At 37.7% G+C, this 21740-nt stretch overlaps 1 protein-coding gene across 1 annotated transcript in view; it reads right to left on the bottom strand.

Moving 5' to 3' along the window:
• The window catches only part of MALRD1 (MAM and LDL receptor class A domain containing 1), a 703831-nt gene that overhangs the window by 450601 nt on the left and 231490 nt on the right, over positions 1-21740 (bottom strand). The window lies entirely within an intron of this gene.

Genomic DNA, 21740 nt, shown 5'->3' with positions numbered 1-21740 from the left:
TAAAAGACTTTCAGGTTCAAATTTATTCTTTCTATATCAATCTAGTTCAATTTCACGCAAACATTTTTTTAATAAGCTGACTAGTAATTTTTAAAGTGTATCTTCCTCACCCCTGCCAAATTAAAGAGGAAAAATATCATGGAAACAATTGAATCCTAAATACGAAATTATTCTTGTTGGCAAGACAAAGAATGTATGCCCCGGCTTTAATGACCAATTAAAAAAAAGATGTAATAAAACATTAGACACTTGCTAGGTGATATGCAGCTCTCTGATAAATAAAGAAGGGAAGTCCTCACAATTCGGGCATCCTGGCACTCTATGTTTGATTAACTTTATTTCTTGCTACTTTTACATCTAACTGTAGATTGATGCTAGATACCGTGCAGTTTAAACTTGTGACTTATTCAACCAGTCTCTACTTTGTAAGTTTTGTCATGTTCCTTGAGTAAGGATTTGTGAATGCAAAGTTGGAGAGGGAGACGGCACTAAATACTTCTGCACATTTGGTCTTCCTAATCTTACCAGTACTGTCAAGGCACTGGGAATACAACTGAGAGGTTTGGCCTCTGGTGTCATCATTTACTAGATGGGAAACCCCGGGCAAGTTATTGGACCTTTCTAGACTTACTAGTTTCTTCATCCACAAAGTGGGATAATTCCATTTGCAGTCTCAACAAGAATTAGAAATAAAGTAGAACATCTAGCACAAAACCTGGCCTTTTTCTATATTCAGTTAATGGTAGTTCTTGTTGTTGCTAAGGAAGTTGAGTTTAGCATCCTGAAAACTACAGAGGGTATGTGGTAGGACAGCTTTTAAGATGCAGAAATATTTTATTAAATTTGCATTGTGTCTCAGTTTTGTTCCTAGTAGGCCTAATGTCCCAGCAATTCAGGGATACCAAGAACAAGATGAATAAATGGCCACTTAAACATTCAGGCATGTAAACCCAACAGTGAGAAAAGTCAAGGGAAAAGAACATGCACAGTTTCACATACATAGGATTTATCGAATAGGAAAACCTCTAAAGTAACTTTCAAGGTGATTATAATTGGATTATAATTTATCATAAAAATTATTTCACTGTATCTGTGTCCTTAATTAACATGGGTTCTATGTCTGAAGTAGAGCTTGAAATGTCTACGTCTCTCCAGTTTCACTGCTCCCCCTTAGTCAAACTCTACGTGACCTTCAGCTTCTACTGTGGACTCATTCTACCTATTATTCACACATCACTTAGAATAACCTTTTCAAAAATGGAAATCTGATTATATTACTTCCCAAACCCACTTCTTAAAATCTGCTCAATGTTTTTTAATGGACTGGGAATATAATAAAATTATAAGCACAAACCTCTACACAATCTAGCCCCTGTCAAGAGCTGGAAAGATGGACCCAGTGGGCTCTCGTGACACAGCCCACTCCTGTGTATATGGATTGTAGGACTCACTATTCTGAAGATATCAGTTCTTCACAGATTGATTATAGATTCAATTAAATCCCAACAAAATCCCAACAGGTGTTTTTCAGAAAATAATAAACTGATTTTACAGAAATTGACAAATTTTACATAGAAATACAATGGTCCGTGACTAGCTAATATTATTGTGAAGAATAAAGCTGGAGGACATTCTCTATAAGATATCAAGACTCATATAAAGGCAGAGTAATCAAAACAGAGTGCTGTTGCAATAAGGATAGACCAAATGGTCAGAGAAATGGAAGGCATAGTTCTGAAAAAAGACACCATTGTTGGACACTTGGTTTATGAAAATTTGGGCACTGCAGAGCAGTGAAGAAAAGGACCATCTCTTAAATAAATGCACTAAATAAATTAGATACCCTCCATGTGGAAAAATGTTAAACTTTGACTCCTGTCCAACATTATACAAAATAATTGAGTCAAGGTAGATTGTACATCTAAACATGGAGGTAAAACAATACAGCTTGTCAAAGATAATATGAGAATATGACATGGGAGTAAGAAAAGTTTTTTATTTAATAGCATAAAAAATCACTCACCATAAAGGAAAAGATTGACTAAAAGAGATCACATTAAAATTAATTATTTTAATTATTTCTCATACATATCAATAAGATGGTCAAAAGGACAATCACCAAATGGGAGAATACACTTGTATCACATCTAATGAAACCAATATTCATCATTTGCCTTCCCTAAACCATGAACTCTGGCAGATGTTTAACAATATATGTGGGCATATTAATATATGTATACATTACACACCCACAGACATACAAGCCTAAACCAGATGAAACACCCCAAAATGTTAATATACTTGTCTCTGCATTTTGGGTATGTCCATTTTGCTTACTACACAGTGCCTGGTTCATAGTTGACAACTCAATCAAACAAATGAGCCTAATAAGAGCTGGAAATTAGCAGAGCACATGTGAGAAAAAGGCCAGGAGTCACAGAACCGTGGACTCGGATGGAATCATACATGAAGAAGTTGACCACGTGTTCCAGACTGAACAAAAACCAACCAAACAAACGTAAGAAAAGATAGAACAAAGCTAATGTACCTGGGGACCACAGAGGGGCTAAGTGGCCAAAGGTCACCATTCGGACAAAAATAAAACCCTCTAGTCGATGGTTCTTCAAATATTAATTTCCCAGATACTACACAATGAAAATAAACAATGCATCACTTCCTCAGACCAACACAAGGACACACTGAATATAAAATATGGAAACAATTCCCTGCAATTATACGTCCCTGAACTATCCCTTTCACCTTCAAGGAAAAGAAAAAGGGAGGCATGTCTGGAGATCATTAGGAAAATGCCAACAACAACACCACATTCGTGTTTCATATTAAACATGAATGTGCTGCAAGTGTAGTGGTCTATCATTTAGCCATCAGTCTGATGTGCTCGAATTGGGCGTACAGGGTGTATGTGTGACTCCTAATGGAAAAATGAAGAATTGCACACACACTTGCCTGTGCCTGGGACAGAATTACTCAAGCATGTATGTGCAAAGGAAATCAACTCTGTCCTAGCACTATTCACAGCTAACGTTACTGTCACCCATAAAATATCAGCCTTTCTCCACAGCCTTCAGAGAGTTTTTTCTCATATGGGAAGGGAAGTGGAATGTTTTATAGAAACGTCTCTTTTCTAATAAAACCTATCATAAACCACAAGTAGCAAAGGCTTTAAGAAAGTAGAGTCATACTTTCCGGCATTGCAAAAGTGAAGATGCAGGGAGATGATGTAGAAGTCATTAAAAAAGTCATTATCAGAAGAGGTCTGATTGACATCCCACGATACTTTAAGAACACCACGTGGGACACAAGATCATCCGTTTCTAATGCCTTACGGTTGTTATACACATGAGGCACACTAAAATACTGACTTTTTTCTTTCTTTATTTTTTCTTTCTCCTGGGTGTTCTTGCCCTCCTGTCTGCAGCAGCCGTCTCTACTGTCAGCAGCATTGGGTGAGGGGACAGCCAAGCCCCCCCCCCCCACCAGCTGCCGGAGCAGGGATGGCAAACAACCCAGACCATCACACCTTTTCTGTGGGAATTTTAGAACACAAATTAGGGGAAGAGAGACATTTTCTCCTGGTGTCAGATCTTACTGGCTGACTCCTCAGTGCATGAAACCAGCCCTATCTGAGTGCACCCCCCCATTTCCTCTCTACTACACAGCAGCATAACAGAAGAAACAGAAAGCCTCTATTTGACCATATTGGGACACACAATTGTCTGTGCTTTCTTTCTAAAGTAAATCTCTGATCCCACCAGCCTTCTGCTTAGAAATCATTAATAAATATAGTCTTTCCTGACACTGGCATTTCTGCTCAAGAGGAGGATTTGAGCCAAGCTGGTCTGCAAGCAGATAAGGAGCTTCCTAGAACGCGCATCATTTCTCCAGGCACAGTGTCTGGTTAGCTGACATTTCCTTTTCTTAGAAAGACTTTCCTGATGAAGAGAGCAGTGAATTGATTTACATTCCGATGCAAGCTCCTTATCTTGTAAGTTACTTATAACTAACTATCCACACACCGGCCATTCGAGTCGCACGGGTCTGCAACAGGGGCCAAAGATCTTTCCCCATAAAGGACCAGATATGAAATATTTTAGTCTTTTGTGAGCCGTGCCCTCCGGAGCCACAACTGAACTCTCCCTTGTAGCCTGAAAGCTGCTGTAGACAGTACCGGAAAGAAATTCCATGGCACGTTTCGCTAAATCTCCATTTACAGAAACAAGAGCTGCCTGGATGTGGCCGCAGAACATAATCTGCCGATCATCATGCTATGCATAAAGTCTCAACTTCTTGGGATCTGAGGGTTAACTTTCCTACACCAATATCTGTTTCCACTTGTATGTAGTATTTAGCTCAGACACCTAGAGGTCTGCCAGTTGAATACACCGCACACTTTCTTATCTCTGTGCCTCCCTCGTGCTCTTTCTCCCTTGCACATTCATAACCTCTGCCCCCAGCTCTACACCCTTCACCCTCCACAGCACATCTAAATACACTCTCATCTCTGAGGCTGCTTAGAATCCTAGACTCAAAATTCATTGCCTCAAAATTCCATGATTCAAAATTGCCTACTCCCTCACCTAAGAATTCCATAGCTTATGTGAACTTTTTTCAATGCAATTTTATTGAGATGTATTCACATATCAGATAATCATCCAAAGTGTACAATCAATGGTTCATAGTATCATCATATAGTTGTGCATTAAATACCACAATCAATTTTTGAACATCTTCATTACTCCAAAAATAAAAATAAAAATAAAAGTTAAAAAAAAACACCCAAAACATCCCATACCCCATATCTACCACCCACCATTACTTATTTTTTTTTGTCATTGTTTTCTTACTCATCTGTCCATAAATTGGATAAAAGGAATGTCAGTTGCAAGGTTTTCACAATTACACAATCACATCTTAGGAGCTATATAATTACACAATCATCTTCAAGAAGCAAGGCTACTGAATTACAGTTCAACAGTTTCAGGAATTTCCTTCTCATTATTCCAATACACTAAAAACTAAAAAGGGATATCTATATAATGCATAAGAATAATCTAGTGAGCTCTCAACTCTATTTGAAATCTCTTTGCCACTAAAATTCTAATTTGTTTTATTTCTCTTCCCCCTTTTGGCCCAAGAAGGTTTTCTCAATCGCATGATGCCAGGTCCAGGCTCACCCTGGGAGTCATGTCCCATGTTGCCAGGGAGATATACACCCTTGGGAGTCATGTCCCACATTGAGGGGAGGGCAGTGAGTTTACCTACAGAGTTGGCTTAGAGAGAGAGAGGCCACATCTGAGCAACAATGAGGTTCTCTGGAGGTGACTTATGCACAATTATAAGTGGCTTAGCCTCTCTTTTGCAAGAATAAGTTTCAAAAGTGCAAGCCCCAAGATCAAGGGCTCAGCCTACTAAACTGGTAGTCCCCAATGCTTGTGAGAATATCAGGAATTCCCCAGGTGAGGAAGTTTAATAGTTAACACATTTTCCCCCAGTCCCTCAAGAGACCTTTGCAAATACTTTTTTATTTTCTGCCCAAATTACTCTGGGATGGATCAGAACATCACACTAATCTGTAAAAACCAGCAGGACCTCACTCCCTATTCAAGATTCCATGTAGTTATATTCAAATAAATTGACCACTGACCATACATGTTAAGCTAGATAGCGTGCTACAGAACATATAAATTTTGCACAAAATAAACATCTCTTCCTTTGGCCTCACACAGAAATTGAAGTTTTAAAACACAGTCAATATCCTTTACCCTTTAGTCTGATTTGCCTTAGTCCTAACCAGATCAGCTTCATTCCTATCTTTAATTGGAGTCTGATCTGTTTTTCAGCTTTTTTAACAGTTGCTGTATGGGGTAATATTGACTTCTATAGCTGCAGAACTCTAGCTCTGAGTCTCAGGTGTCACACAGATACCCAAAGTTCCATGGACTGACCAGGTTATACACAAACAGCTCAGCATCACATAATTTAGAAATAAGAGAAACAACTCAGTAATAGATGTGACTGCTGTGAGAGTTTACAATCTAGGAATCTTTACCATAAGACTTCCCCTGATAACCTGTGCTCTCAGACTCAATTCTCAGAGTTTGCACATTATAGTTAGTCCATATTAGTAAGGCATAATAATATTAGTTGTTTTGTTTATGACTTATTTCACTGAATGCACTGTCCTTAAGTTCCATTCACCTAGTTGCTTGCCTCACAACTTCATTCCTTCTTGAAGACACTCAATATTCAATTGTATGCACACACCATAGTTTGCCCTTCTGTTCATCAGTAGATGTACCCTTAGGCCACCTCCATCCATTGCAAATTGTGAATACTGCCACCATAAATACCAGTGTGGAAATGTCTATTTATCCCGCTTTCAGTACTTCCAAGTATGTACATAATAACAGGGTTGTAGGATCATATGGCAACCCCATACTTAGCCTCCTGTGGAACCACCACATTGCCCTCCAAATGGGCTGCCCCATTCTACCCCCCTACCAATAGGGAATAGGTACACCCCTCTATCTACATTTTCTCAAGCACTTGTATCTTTCTGTATATTTTTAAAAGTTTTATTCACACACTATACAATCCATCCTAAGTAAATAATCAATGGTTCCTGGTATAATCACATACTTATGCACTCACCACCACAATCTATATGAGAACATTTCCATTTCTTCCACAAAGAAAGAAGAAGAGGGGAAAAAATGAAGAACTGAAAATAATAGAATAAACTAAAATAAAAGTGAGAAACATCAACAATAACACCAAGAATCCCATACTCCTCCCTTATATCCCCTCGTACTGTCATTTAACTTTGTTATATTACTTTGTTACATTTCATTTATGTGTATTACAATGTTAATATTAATTATACACTTTAATTTGCATTGACTGTATTTTTCCATATACCATCCTATTTTTAATACCTTGCAATGCTGACATTCATTTGTTCTTATTCATGTAAAAGCATTCTTCTACTTGTTCATTTGATCACCATCATTGTCCACTCTAGGTTTTGCTAAGCTATCCAGTCCCAGTTCTTATCTCTGTCTTTCCTGCTGGTGTCATATATACCCATAGACTTCCTCTTCCAACCCTATTCACACTCAGCTTTGTGCAGTGTACTTAAAATATTGTGCTACCATCTAACATTTTGTCTATTGGGTTTTACATGTCCTATCTCATTTTTTTTTATTTTTTTCCTCTTTCTCTCTTTTTATCCTTACTGATAGTCTTTATTTCTATACTCTTCTCCAAACCTCTCTCTCCTGTCTTTTCCTTTCTGCCTGTAGTGCTCCCTTTAGTATTTCTTCTAGTGCAGATCTCTTATTCACAAACTCTCTCAGTGTCTGTTTGTCTGAAAATGTTTTAAAGTCTCCCTCATATTTGAAGGACAGTTTTGCTGGATACAGAATTCATGGTTGGTAGTTTTTCTCTTTCTTTATATTAAATATATCCTACCCCTGCCTTCTCGCCTCTATGGTTTCTGCTGAGAAATCTGTACACAGTCTCATCGAGCTTCCCTTGTATGTGACGGATCTCATTTCTCTTACTGCTTTCAGAATTCTCTCTTTGTCTTTGACACTTGAGAATCTGATAAGTAATTGTCTTGGAGTAGGTCTATTCAGGTTTATTCTCTTTGGGGTACAGAGTGTTTCTTGGATCTGTAATTTTATGTCTTTCATAAGAGATGAGAAATTTTCAGTGATTATTTCCTCCATGATTCTTTCCACCCCCTTTCCCTTTTCTTTTCCTTCTGAGACACTCATGACATGTATATTCGTGCAATTCACGAATATTTTGTCATTCAATTTCCTGAGACTCTGCCCATATTTTTCCATTATTTTCCCTATCTGTTCATTTGTGTGTAGGATATCAGATGTCCTGGCCTCTAGTCCACTGATCCTTTCTTCTGCCTCTTCAAATCTGCTGTTTTAAGTTTCCATTGTGTTTTCCATCTCTTCTATTTTGTCTTTCATTGCAATAGTTCTGCCAATGGTTTTTTCAAACTCTTGAGTTCTTCCTAATGTTCACTCAATGTCTTCTTTATATCCTTCATCACTTTTGCCATATCTTCCCCAACTTGTTGATTTGATTTTGAACTGATTTAGCATGTTTGTTTGAACATCTTTAAGTTAGTTGTTTCAACTCCTATATCTCATTTGAAGTGTTCGTTTGTTCTTTTAACAGGGCCATATCTTTGGTTTTCCTAGTGTGACTCATAATTCTTTTGGTGTCTAGGCATCTGGTTTCCTTGATTAGTTTATTTTGGAAATCATTTTCACCCTTTTTTCTAGGGTTTTCTTGTTGGTTGCTTTGTTCTCTGTCTGTTCTTTGGTGTTCAGTTCAACTTATTCTAGACCTCTAGTATAGCCTCTGCTTAACTTATCAGAAGTTTTCATCTCTTGTTATTCTGGTTCTTGTCCCTAAATGGAACCTTTTGTTTATTTATTTATTTTTGAGGAGGGTCTACCCAGATATAATTGACCCTTATCGGATTTTCCCAGACTAGATGGGCCCAGGTCTCAGAAGGAGGCTGTAATCAGTACCAGGTTTCCCTGAGGGTGAGACCCAACAAGTTGTCAGACTTTCCTGTGAGGCCTCTAGACTCTGTGCTTTTCCTTTCCTGCCCAGCAGGTGGTGCTTGTCAGCCTGCAGCTCCCCAATGGCATAAAGAGATGCAGTTCCTTTAAATCTCAGCAACCCCTGTCCCTGACAGAGGCATGGTTGAGGTAGAAGGCAAGATTAAGCTGTTTCTATTTTTTTTTCCAGCCCCTGGAGTCAGAATTTTCTGAGGGAGGGCCACCAGTTAAGTGGGGCCCCACCTCCCTTTTCTTGGGGGAAGATATGCCCTTTAGGGAATTTTCTCCTTCACTTGGCTGCTTACTTTGTCTCTCAGACCTATCTTAGCTCCACCCTTGCCTGGGTCAGTGCTGACAATTGAAAATCCCTGAGGTGCTCTAATGAGCTACTCAGAATAGTTAAAAAAGAGAGAGAAACAAAAATCCCCCTTCAGAGCCAGTCTCCAGCCCCCAGTTTTGCTAGTCAAGACCCAGATTTGGTACCTGGTTTTGTGTGCCCCTTTACTTAGGACACAGCCTTTTTCCAGTATTCTGAGCTCAGCCAACTTCAGAAGGCTATGCTTTTATTTTTTTTCCCCATCAGCCCTGCCTCCTTTCTGTTGAGAAAAACCTCAGGGTTCCTTTCCTACTTGCTCTGGGTTTATCTGTGCTCATATCTTGTATTCAGTTTTCCAGATTTGTTAATTAAAATTGTAATTGGAGCCTAGTTGAGCTATCTTCCCTTGCTCCCAGCAGAGACCACTTTTTTTTTTTCTCACAGGGGAGTGTTCCAACTCAGCCTGCAGTGCCAGTAGGGGAGCAGCACCTGCCTCTGCCATTTGGGGGGCTTAACTTACAGTTCTATGCCGTGGTCTTGGCTCTTTCATCCATTACAGACTGGTGTACAATGTGTGTTTGGTCATGGATGCTCCCCAAACAGTTGTTCCAGACTATTTTCTAGTTGTTCCTGGCTGTTTACTAGCTTCTCTAGAGGACTAACTAAATTCCACACCTCCCTAAACTGCCATCTTGCCCCACCTCATGTAAAACCTTTTTAAAATATGTTCATCATATTAGATTTAATTCATTGAATATGTAGCCCCACTAGACTCTAAGAACATCGAAGCAGATGAATGATTTAACTTCTTTATCATAGTCCCTAGAGTACCTTACAAAGGACTAAACTGATTTCCTATTAATACTGTAATTAATACCATAGATTACCACAAACCTGGCAAGACAATTTGTCTCTTCTATATAGCTCAGGAGGTCAGAAATCCAAAATGAGTCTTGGGGAGCTAACACCAAGGTGCTGGCAGAGCTGCCTTCCTGCAAGAGGCCCTTCAGATCCACCCCTTGTCTTTTCCAGCTTCCAGACACCATTTCCCCTCCTTGGCTACACCCAGTGCCACATCCCTTCTCTCCCTCTTCTTCCGTCCTCACGTCTCCTTCTCTGACCCGACCCTCCTGCCTTCCTCTTGAAGGAGCCCTAGGTAACCCTGCACCCCTCCATCATCAGGGCCCCCGTCAAGGCCCTTAACTGCACCTGCAAGGCCCCTTTTGCCATGTCAGAGAACAGGGTCATGGATTCTGGCAATCAGGACACAGGCATATTATGGGCACAATTATTCACCAACCACAGTGGCTCAAATCTGACAAATACTCAACAAATGTTTTATGAATCTGTTGCTACTTGAAAGTGGTAAAGAATTCTTCCTTTTGTACACCAAAATTCCCCCTTTACAAATGTAAGACATCTTGATTTTGAAAAAGCAAGCCTCACAATTTTTGCAGAGTTCTTTTTTATTTTTATTTCCTAGCCTCATGAAATAAAAATGAAGAACATTTGTTGAAATTTTATATAACCACCTGGGGGTTTTACCAACTCAAAATTCAACAACAAAGATATCAATGCCAAATATTTTAATTAGGAACACCCACAGCTCCTGTTTCAAAATTGCATGACATTCAATGGAGAGCACCACTGACTGAGGCAAGCAAAAACACACTCAAGAAAAATAGCGTGTGATAATAAAAAAGCCTAAGAAACTGCATGAGGTAGGATGCATTTATCTTCTAATCCAAATAGGAATTTACAACACTCACTAAAGAAGGTATAATCCATAAAATAGATTTTAGGCCAAAGAAACACTAGCATCTGAGATGCACAAAATAAAATATTAGAGGCCTTTATGTAAAGTTTTAAATTAAGAAGTATTCACAAACAGTTTGCCATTTTATACCCCAATAAGCTGGAGAAGGCAGGATTTTAATCATTACGGTGCCACAGACTAGATAATTGTAGTTGAAAACGTTGCCGGAGTTCATTCTCTCCATGTGCACGGATCCGGGATTTGGACCAAGATGGCTCTGACCCTGCTTTGTTCCAAAACAGTTGTTCTCTACTTGTGGTGACAGAACGAGCAGCAGCAGCTGGGAACTTATTAAAAATGTAAATTCTTGGGTGCCATCTCAGACTTACTGAATCAGAAATTCTGGGGGTGGGGCTCAGCAATCTGCTTTAACAAGCTGTTAACTTTTCAGAACCGCTGCTCAAAACCATCACAATATCAATTAAAACACAGTTCATAAACAGATCTAACTCGCTAAGACAAAATGCCAATCCAAAAGGAAAAATTATAAAAACAGATATTCAAGCTTTATTCTTCTTCCCAAAATGAACACTGTGGGGAAAATAAATATAAGATTGAAGAATTTTTGGATACTTATTTTTTATAACACTTACTTTCCCATTATATGCTGTACAGAATATAGGTCCTATGTTCTAGTACACGTGCAAATGATCTATTTGGGGTGGGACTTGGATTGTTCAGTCAAATCTATTTGAGAAACACAGGATTGCAGCAATGCACAAGTCCAGGGGTACTATCCACATGCACACACATGCACACTTATACATATATGCACACAATGTGCACACCCACACTCACACACATGCACACACAATTCACACGCATATGCACACATATGCACACATGCACATATTCATGGAATTGTATGTAAATCGTTATTCTGGCATTGTGCAAACAACTACACATTATATCCTCTTTTGGTTCACCATATACACTTTAACTTGCAAAGGTCTGAAAAGTCCTAAGGTAAAGAAACTTAACATTTTTTAAATTCAGCACATCCCTAATGTATTTGACAAAAAAGTGCCTGTAAAATTTAAGCACTCAATAAATATTTATCAATGGGTGAAAGAAAAAAAAAATTACTTGTTTCTAGTTTTTGAGAATTAATAAGCTCAATATCATCAAATGAAAAACAACTTGCTTTCAAACCAGAAATTAGAATAACTTAAATCCCTGAAAAATTTTAAATACTTTTAAAATGTTAAAAAAAATCTTCATAACTATCAGACATGACTCATATTAATGCCAGAATGTATTCGCATATTGTTGTGAATAAAAACTCTTATTAGTCAACTACAAGATGTTCTGAATGGCCAAAGTAATTTCAAAAAAAGAAGAACAGCTTTGGAAGACAGACTTCCCAACAGCAAACTGCATCAAAAATTGACCGTAATCAAAACAGCATGGAACAGGCACAAGTTCGACAAACAGACTAGAGGAACAGAATTGAAAGTACAGAATTAAACCCACACACCCATGGCCAGTTGATTTTTCTACAAGGGGGCTAAGTGTGTTCAGTGGGGAAAGAATGGTCTCTTCAAAAAATGGTGCTGGGAAAACTGGATGTGCATTGTAGAAGAAGGAAGTAAGACCCCCTACCTCATACCACAGACAAAAACCAACTCAAAACAGATCAAAGACCTAAATAGAAGAGCTCAAACAATGAAACTCTTAGCAGATAACATAGGGGCCAATCTTCATGACCTGGGATTCGAGAATGGATTCTCAGATATGACACCAAAGCATGAGCAATGAAAGAAGCAACAGATAAGTTTGATTTCATCCAACTAAAAAACTTTTGTGCACTGAAGGAAATTATCAAGAAAGTGAAAAGATAGCCTACACAATGAGAGAACATAGTTTCAAACCATACATTGCATAAGGGTTTAATATCCAGAATATATAATGAGCTTTTACAATGCAATGACAAAAAGAACAATGACACAATTCAAAAAAGGGCTAAGGGCTTGAATAGACATTTCTCCAATGAAGATACATAAATGGCCAATAAACACATGAAAAGATGTTTAACATCATTAGCATCAGAGAAATGCAAATTAAAACCACAATGAGATTCCACTTCATACCCACAAGGATGGCTATTATCAAAAAAGTGGAAAATAGCAAGTGTTGAAAAGGATGTGGAAAATTGGAACTCTAGTGCCTTGTTGGTAGAAACGTAAAATTGTGCAGCCACTGCGGAAAGTAGTATTGCAGTTCCTCAAAAAGTTAAATATAGAATTATCATTTGACCTAGCAATGCCACTTCTAGTTGTATACCCAAAGAGAGTGAAAACAGGGTTATAAACCGATACTTGTCTACCAGTAGCATTATTCACAATAACCAAAAGTTGGAAATAAACCAAGTGTCTATCAGCAAATTAATGGATAAATAAACTGTGGTACATACACACAATGAAATGATATTTGGCCATAAGAAACAAAGAAGTTCAAAGATATGCCACAACATGGAATAACCTTGAAAAAATGCTCAGTGAAATAAAAAAGGCACATAAGGACAAAAATTTTATGATATCACATATACATGATGACTAGATATAGCAAATTTACAGATAGAAAGCAGAAGTGTGTGGGGGGGTGTGGAGAGAAGGGAAAAAGGGCAATATTTGTTTGTAAAAATTAGAAAAAAGTTAAAAATAAAATAAATAATAAAAAAAAAACTTCTATTGGTCAATTCTGGCTTCTTCTTAACATATAAGAAACTGGAAAATGCATTACTCCCACCCTTAAACACTTGATCATCTACAAAACCACAACTCTCCTTAAAACTATAAGAGACGACCCACTACCTCAAACGCTAAGAAAATACGTGCTCCTCCAGGGAGACACAGGACCTCAGTGTTTGCTCTCCTGGACACACACCTGTGCACCGCCACTGGAGCTGCTCAGAGCTCTGCTGAAATGCTCACGAAGTGCTAAAGGTTAAGAGTCACTGGTGTGAGAACCACAGGGACCGGGACCGCAGGGGAATTTGCCGCCACGTGCCGGCTCCTCTCAGTGGATGGCACTGGACATTCTAAAGAACCACTGGGGACAGGGCAGGAGACGGGGGAAAGCTTCCCTGGGTGACCCAGGCCACTGGGGGAGGGCAGCACCACGGTCCCACTCGGGGTACAGAGAAGGCCCAGGACAGGTGGGGAAGGGAATGGAGAAAACCCTCCTCCTGCGGGAACCGTGGGGAACCACCCTGGGCCAGGCCACAGGAGAGGGCACGGCCACCTCCTCCCCATTACAGGTGAGCAAACCGGAGCTCCATACGGGCCTCACCTGTGGGGGCAAGACGTCCAGAGGGGGCCTCTCGATGGCAGGCTCCGGAAGTCCGTGGGAGGCAGAGGGGCAGCCAAACCCAGTGTCAGCCCCACACTGACTAACAGGCCTGGCGGGAGAGAAGGGTGCTCATTTAAGCTTGAATATGGCGCACCCTACCCTTGGTGTCGGGCTTTCAGACGAAAACCACAAAAGGCACAAAGAAACAAGGAAAAGAAACACACACACACCATGGTGCGCGATGAAGCAAGCAACAGAAGCAGATGTGACCCACATATTAGAAGTGTCAACAGAGAATTCAAAACAACCCTAATTCATATGTAAAGCCTCCCATGGAAAGGCAGAGATGGACGGACAGACGGATAATTTCTGATGAGAGATGGGAACTGTAACAAAGACTCAAATCAAACTGAAAGCTTGAAAGTGAACAAACAAAAAACAGAATGGAACATTCAGGACCTGTGGGACAATAGCAAAAAGCCTAACCAGTGTGTAACTGGGATTTCAAAGAGAGAGACAAAGGGGAAGACGACATTTTTGAAGAGAGAATGGCCTAGAATTTTCCAAAGTTAAATATATAATTAGATACACAGCAACCCAGAGATCCAAGAACCTTAGAGAACACCTCATAGGGAGAAAATTCAAATGGGCAGCAAAACACGGTACTCAAGAGTTGAAGAAATTCATGTTGACATCAGCTTTGGAAACTTCAGCCTTGCTGATGGAGTCAAGACTTCACTACACAGAAGGGAGGACAAGCAGGGGCTCAGGGCCCATAAAACAGCATGCCTTTATCTCATGAAATTCGCCATCTGATCTTCTAAAATAACCACTAAAATAGTCATCGTGAAAAAAATCAGCACTTCATTGAGCTTACACTTAGTTTATATATTTTTAATTATTTTTTAATGCTTGGTTTTGAGTCAAATGTGAAGAAAGGCACCGTCTCTCAAGACTTAATAAATGCATATTTAGTTTTAATCATCGTTCTGGTTAATTCTATTGGTAGTAAAAGGTAAATAAGACACTGCCTTTACTTTCTGGGGGATTATACTCTACTTTCATGGAGGAGAAATGAACAGTAAAAAGAAAAGAATTCAATAAACCTCTATTTCAGAGCTTGGGAAATTTTTGTGTAAAGGTCCAGATAGTACATATTTTAGACTTTCCATGTCACAGGTCTCTTTCACCACTCCCCAACTCTGTTTTGTAGTGCAAAATGTGCAACAGAGCATAACTGCATCCCAATAAAATGTATATACAAAAACAGGCAGGGGGACAGATTGACCTGCAGGCGCTAGTTTGCAGATTCCTGCTCTATGACATTAACAATTGCTGTGCTAATTTCTGCACATGGACACTAAGCAGGGCATAATCAATCTACCTTGGATGAGTCTCATGTAGGAGATATCCCAAAAGGCTTCATGGGACTGATCTTGGAAAATGAGTAAATGTCTGAAAGCCCAGCGTCGTATTCAGAAGACTTAACACTAAATCCAGGAGAAAGAGTCCAGAATTTCTCGAAAGCCGCTCTGACTTCCTTTCTGCCCAAAGCCAGGACAAATCTTAGGGTATGACAGTAAATAAGCAAGGAGCTGCATGTAGATACAGAGGCTGAAATAAAGCAGGGTTCCATATATCACAGATTTATCATAATATAAATGAATTGAAAGTCGGGAAAATGCTTTATAAATTCCAATTTGTTATGCCAGTAGGCATCATTAAGTGATTCAAAATTCAGGCAAAAATGAGGTGAACAAGAATGCTTACTACTTCTCGAAGAAGTCCCAGACAGCTAGGTTTACAGCAAATGCATTTATTGAGACTGACAATTATAAAAAAAAAAATCAGGCTTTCCAGCACTGATCTCAAAGGCTATTCATTTTAGCCTTGACCTGAAATCTCAATGAAATTTTATCTCAGTATTTTAAGGGATATTGAAAGTCTCATTACATGAAACCAGAAAATTGGATTCTGCTTATTAAGCTGCAGGTCCTTGATTTTCTCCAATTTTCTCAAATAGTCATAAAATTGTGTTATCATGAAATTCATTAAGTATACCTCAATTTAAGCTACAGCTAAATTTATTTTTTTAATTTAAATAGAGGAACTCTTCATCATAGAAAGGATTAAAGTGATTGTGCAATTCCCCTACCCCACAGATAGCAAACAAACATACTGTATAAAATATATATAATCAACTATTTAAAAATCTGGAAAGTGTCCCAAAGCAGACAGAAGTCAGAGGAAAGTTAACCACACACACACACAGACACACACACACACACACACACACACACACACAGACACACACACCCTGAAACTCAAAGTGGTAATAATAGCGAGTTTTATGGCTTTCTGGTCTGAGAACACTGCCAATTCCCTTCCTGCCCCTGCAGCCTGTTTGCTGAAATTAGCACAACTATAGCCTTACTGTATCAAGAGACAAGAATCCAGCTGAAAATTTAAAGGCGATATCCTGAAAAGCATAAAAACAGTAGAAGGAAAGAGACTGAAATTGAGGGTGTAAACTTCCCACATCCCTGAAAGCATTCCCTAACTATACATCACTCACTCAGAAGAAAGCAGAAAGCTTCAAATCCTTGCGCACTTAAACTTTCAGAAAACGTAGCCTAGAACTAATAGTGCAGCTAAAAAATAATGAAGGAATGCCTTGAAGCAGGGGAACCATGGAGAAAATGAACACCATCTCTCCCCAAAACCTTGGCTCACCACCAAATTCCACAGGATGCTGGTGATCCACAGCCTCACTCAAAACCCAACAGCGGGAAGCCAGGGGAACAGAGCAGAGATGTCAGCAGGTGTGTACTGCAGAATATCTAAGGTTTGCCCTTTGAACCCAGGAAGTCAATTCCTGACCAACAACAAAAACACAACATAACAGAAGTCCTCAGATGAATGACAGAATCCAGAGTCACTAAGACCTATTATCAACAATATCCAATTTTCAATCAAAAACTGCTGCACATGAAAAGAAACTATAATTCGCAACCAGTATAGACTAAACATAAGCAGCCACTAGAAATTTGCACCAAGTAGCCCCTGCTGTTGGGTTTATGATGCAAAGACCTTAGAGCACCTATTATAAGTACATTTAAAGAACTAAAGGAAAGATGTCCAAGAAAGTGAAGGAAATTATGGTATCAATTGATGAACAGTTAGTTACTCTCCAGTGTGAAATGGGAATTCTAAAATTAATAACAAAATGGAAACTCAGGGACTGAAAAGTACAATAATTGAACATTTTTAAAAAAAATCCTTGATGGGCTCAACAGTAGATTGTACATGGCAGAAAAATGAATCACTGAACATGAAGATACTTCAGTAGAAATTACCAACCCCCAAAATTGGAAAGATAAAGGATTGAACAAATTATCAGAGATCTGTAGGACAATATGAAGCAATCCAATTGGAATTCCAGAAGAAGAGGAGGCAGGAAAATATATGAAGGAATAATGGATGAAAACTACCCAAGATTGGCAGGAAACACCAATGTAGATCTGAGAAGCTTAATGCTAGACATGTGAGAGTCAAATTGCTGAAAACCAAAGATAAGGAGAAAATCTCATAAGCAGACAGAGAAAAATGACACACTTTATACAGAGGAACATCAATAAGATTAACAATGGATGTCCAATCTGAAATTATTGAAGACATTGAAATGATATGTTCAAAAGTATGGAAGGAAGAAAAAGAAATGTATATACAGCAAAGCTGTCTTTCAAACTGAAGGGGAAGTAAAGACATTTTCAGAAAAGAGAGAGATGGAATGAGAGAGAAAGAGAGAGGGACAGAGAAGAGAAGGAGAAAGAGAGAGCACGCCCTATTAAATGACAAACCTTCACTATAAGAAATGCGAAAGGAAGTAAAAGGAGTTTTTCAGGAAGATGAGGAAATGACAAGCTAGCAATTGAGACTTACAAAAATTGTAAATATGTGATAAAATTTAAGTGTCTGTAAATACATATTTGTGCATTTGTATCTTTTTGTCTCTTAATCTGATTAAAAGTCATATGACTGAGCAATGAAAAAATTATCACACTTGTTGGAAAGCTTATAATTTTCACTGATGTAGTATAAATGACAACAATAACACTAAGAACAAGTGGGGGGGAGTGTAAATGGAATTAAATGGTACCAAAGTCCCTATGTTTTACCTGGAGCAATCCAGTATTAGCACTAAACAGGGTGTGATAAATTCAAGACATTTCTTTTAATCCCTAGAACAATCATTAAATTTGCAAAGAGATATAGCTAGAAAGAAAAAGGAGAAAGTAAAATTAAATAACAAAATGTTTTATTTAAAAATGGAAAATAGCAAATGTAGAAGAGAGGTATAAAATAAAACGGATGAGATAAATAAAAGAAAACCAAATAGAAAACCTAAAATCAAGCATTTCCAAAACAACATTAAATATAAATGGAATAAATACTCCTTTCAAGAAGCAGAGATTTTAAGACAGATTAAAAAATATAAAAATGTGAATACATTTTCAGGAAGATATGTCAATTATAAATATGTAAGTTATTAATACATAACTTCAAAATACACAAAGCAAAACCAACAGGAGTAAATGGAGAAAGAGACAACTTCATGATCATCATTGGAAATTCTCTCAATAAGTGCTATAACAAGTAGATTAAAAAAATCAGTAAGACCATAGAAAATCTGAACGAAAATCACCCACCTTAACTTAATTGACATTTATAGAACATTACTTTTAAGGCGACATGGAACAATTTCCAACACATCCTAGGCTATATAAATGTCTGAATATATGTCAAAATATTAAAATTTTACAAAGTATGTTCTCAGAACACTTTAAGAAATCAGCCAAAAAAAATAAAACTTCTAGAAAAAGTCCGTTTATCTGTGAGTTTAATAACTCCACTCTAAGCAATCAATTATGAAAGAGAAAATCACAAACAAAATTATAAAATAATTTTAACTGAGTGAATATGAAAATAAACACTTAAAAGTTTGTGGGATGCAGTTAAAGCAATGCTTACAGAAGACAAGACTCTCAAAGCAATGATCTAAACATCCCCCTTAAAAAATCAGAAAAGAAGACATAATCAAGCCAACATGAAGCAGATGAAAGGAAGCACTAAAAATAAAAACAGAAATCAATGAAATTGGAAAACAGGAAAACAATGAATGAAATTAATGAAACTGAAATCTGGTTCTTTGAAGAGATAAATAAAATTGATAAATTTCTAGCCAGAATGATCAAGACAAAAGAAGGAAGACATGAATCACCAATATCAGGAATGAAATAGAAAACATTACAGATACATCAGTAACCTAATGTTACAGACCCTGCAGTTACTTAAATTTACAAAAAGGAATCTTATAACAATTTTATGACATTATTTTGACAATTTAGATGAGATGAATAAATTCCTTAAGATACAAACTACCAAGTTCACCCAAGAATTAATGAAACTTTGAATAACCTTGAAGTCTAGAAAAAATTTTATTTGTAGATAAAACTTTTCTTACAAAGATAGTTCCAGGTGCAGAAAGTTGAACTGGTGAAGTCCAAACTCAGTTTCACTGGACCAAAATCAAGATTTCGGCAGGCCCCCCTCTCTCCAGAGGCTCTAGGGAAGAATCTGCTTCCTTGCAGATTCCAGCTTCTAGAGACGCATTTCTTGAATTTCTTGGCCCGGAGCCGCTTCATCCATTTTCAAAGCCAGCAGCCTAGCATCTCACTTCAGTGTTTACACTGTCTTCTTCTGTGTCAAATCTCCTCTGCTTCTCTCTTAAAAGGACCCTAGTGATTGCATTTGTGGCCCATCCAGACAACCCAGGATAATCTCTCCATTGCCAGTTCTTTAACTTAATGACACCTGTGAAGTCATTTTTACCATATAAAGGAAAATTCTGAGTTGCAGGGATTAGGACCTGGATCTCTTTGGAGGCCAGAATTCAGCCTTCAACAGGTATGTACACACCTACAACCATAATATTCTCCCAGTTGACCGATCTCTTTGTCATTGTGTATTGTCCCTTCTTGTCTCTAAAAAATTTATTTGTTCTGAATTCTACTTTATCATATATTAATACAACTGTTTTTGCTTTTAACAAAATATTTGCATGGTCTATCTTTCACCATCCTTTCACTATCACACAACTTACATCATTGAATTTGAGGTGAGTTTCTTCTAAGCAGTAACTAGTTGGTTCATGTTTTTTATATAGTCTTCCAATCTCTGTCTTTTGATGGGTGTATTTAGATCACTTACATTTAGGGTAAATACTGATGTTAGGCCTTAAGTCTGCCCTTTAAATACTTGTTTTCTGTTTTTTACTCTGGTTCTCATACCTCTGTTTCTCTTTTTTTGCTTTCCTATGGGTTACTTGAACATTATTTTAGGACTCCATCTTCATTTATTTATGGCATTTTTAAATATATCTCTTTATATAGTTATGCAGTCATTGATCTGGGTATTACCATATACACATGTGAGTTGTCACAGTCAACTGTTATGAACAAGACAGTAATGCATATCCCCCTTGAGTATCCAATTTATTATAATTTTTGTTTTGATCATTAAATATGATTTATAAAACTCATGAGGAAAATGTTTATTTTATGTACCATCTTGTCAGCTCTGTCCACTGTTTTTCTTCCTTCTTAATGCTCCAAGATTCTTTCTGCTGACATTTCCTTTTCTGTTTCAAGAACTTCCTTTAGCAAATCTTTAAGAATAGGTCTGCTAGTAACAAACTCTTTTCATCTTCCTTCATCTGAGAATACCTTCATTTTTCCTTCATTCTACAAGGATAGTTCCACTGGATAGAGAATTTTCAGTTGACAATTGAGTTTTATTTTTACAGCATATGAAAAATATTTTACCACTTCTTTCTGGTCTTCAAAGTTTCAGATGAGAAACTGTCTGTAATGAGAATTATTTTTTTCCTTTTAAGTAATGGATGAATCCTTTTCAGCTGCTTTGAAAATTTTATCTTTGTCTTCAGTTTTCAGAAAGTTTAACTAGGACTTGTCTTGGAATGAGCTACTTGGGGTTGATCCTGTTTGGAGTTCACTCTAATTCTTGAATCCATAGGTTGGTGTGTACCACCAAATATGTATTTTCAACCAAAATTTTTTTCAAACATTTTTATAATCTCAATCTCATTGTCCTTTCCTTTTGATGTGTTGATGACATGAATGTTGGCTCTTTTGTTATTGCACTGTATTGAGACTGTATTTTTCCAGTCTATTTTTTCTCTGTTAGGACTGTCCTCAAGTTCATTGATTCTATTCTTTGTCATCTCAACTCTACTACTAAGCACAATGATTTTTTCCTATTATTGTATTTTTCAGTTCTATAGTTTCCATTAAATTTTATAGCTTCTATTTATGTGCTGAAATTTCACATTTTCATATATTTTAAGATAATTTGTCATTGATTTCATAATCATTTTTACGAAGGCTGCTTTAAGAAATTCTTGACTTAAAATTCCTATATCTGATTCATCTCAATGTTGGCATCAGCTGACGCTTTTCTCATTCAATGTTATTTTCTCAGTTCTTGGTGTGATGGGTGACTTTTTATTGTATCCTGGACATTTAGTACATTGTGTTAGGAGACTCTGGGTTCCATTAACATTTTTCTTATTTTAACAGGGAGTCACCCTGGGAAGAGTTAACATAAAATTGTTGCCTACTTATGC

This window comes from Choloepus didactylus, chromosome 5, assembly GCF_015220235.1.
Source record: "Choloepus didactylus isolate mChoDid1 chromosome 5, mChoDid1.pri, whole genome shotgun sequence".
Taxonomy (NCBI): Eukaryota; Metazoa; Chordata; class Mammalia; order Pilosa; family Megalonychidae; genus Choloepus; species Choloepus didactylus.
Note: the sequence above shows the minus strand (reverse complement) of the source record. Positions and strands in the feature narration are given on the sequence as shown.